The sequence below is a fragment of the Odocoileus virginianus genome, chromosome X (assembly GCF_023699985.2).
Source record: "Odocoileus virginianus isolate 20LAN1187 ecotype Illinois chromosome X, Ovbor_1.2, whole genome shotgun sequence".
Taxonomy (NCBI): Eukaryota; Metazoa; Chordata; class Mammalia; order Artiodactyla; family Cervidae; genus Odocoileus; species Odocoileus virginianus.
Genome location: NC_069708.1, coordinates 36,615,169 through 36,616,298, shown reverse-complemented (window position 1 = coordinate 36,616,298; position 1,130 = coordinate 36,615,169). Strand labels below are relative to the sequence as shown.

The 1,130-nt window shown below is 43.4% G+C and overlaps 1 pseudogene; it reads left to right on the top strand.

Annotated features, from left to right (window-relative positions):
* Window positions 1-292: 292 nt before the first annotated feature.
* LOC139033175 (iron-sulfur cluster assembly 1 homolog, mitochondrial pseudogene) lies at window positions 293-860 on the top strand (annotated as a pseudogene).
* Window positions 861-1,130: the final 270 nt, after the last annotated feature.

The following is a 1,130-nucleotide window of genomic DNA, read 5'->3' as shown; positions in this document are numbered from 1 at the left end:
TGAACCTCTCTCCATAGTTTTTCACTCACCCTGTATACCAGATCTAATCCCTTGAATCTATTCAACACCTCCACTGTATAATTATACTAATTTTAGGGAAATACAAAATCACAACGAGACATCACATCACATCTCTTAGAATGACTATTTTCAAAATAATAAATAACAGCAAACATTGGGGAGGATATGGAGAAAAAGGAATGCTTGTAAACTGTTGGTTGGGCTGTGAATTGGTGCAGCCACTATGGAAAACTCTATGAAGACTGCTCAATTAAGAATGGGACCAAGAGTGCCTGCGGTGTCCATGGAGAGAGGTTGAGATGGCCGACCTCCAGCCCTAGACACTGGGGCGGCAGGACGGCGAGCATGTCAGCTTCGTTAGTCCGGGCCACTGTCCGGGCTGTAAGCAAGAGGAAGCTGCAGCCCACCCGGGCTGCCCTCACCCTGACACCTTCAGCGGTAAACAAGATAAAACAACTTCTTAAAGATAAGCCTGAACATGTTGGTGTGAAAGTTGGTGTCCGAACCAGGGGTTGTAATGGCCTTTCCTACACTTTAGAATATACAAAGACAAAAGGAGACTCTGATGAAGAAGTTATTCAAGATGTCAGAGTGTTCATCGAGAAGAAAGCACAGCTAACACTGTTAGGAACAGAAATGGACTATGTTGAAGACAAATTATCCAGTGAGTTTGTGTCCAATAACCCAAACATCAAAGGAACATGTGGCTGTGGAGAAAGCTTTAACATTTGACTCCTCAGGACTGCTCGGGCTGCAGGCCCCAGGAGAGCTGTGGAAGCTCTAGGGCTTATTGAAGAAACCATGTGACTATCACATTCTTAAGGTGTGTAATGTATGACTGCCTTCCAAGCAAAATAAAGTGATGCATTTGAAAATGAAGCTAGTGTGTTAGATTCCAGAAGAATTGATACTTTTGCTCTTTATACGGGACAGAAAATGAGAATCCCTTGCTCTCTTTGGGTCATCTTTCTGATCTGTAAAGAAAACGTTAAATTCTCCTTCCTCCATCCTTTCTGTTAGAACTGGTTCCATGGAAGTGGCCTTCCTGGGAGGATTTCAGAAAACGTATTCTTAACAGCTGTGCTTTGGTAGATCTTTCTCTTCCCAAC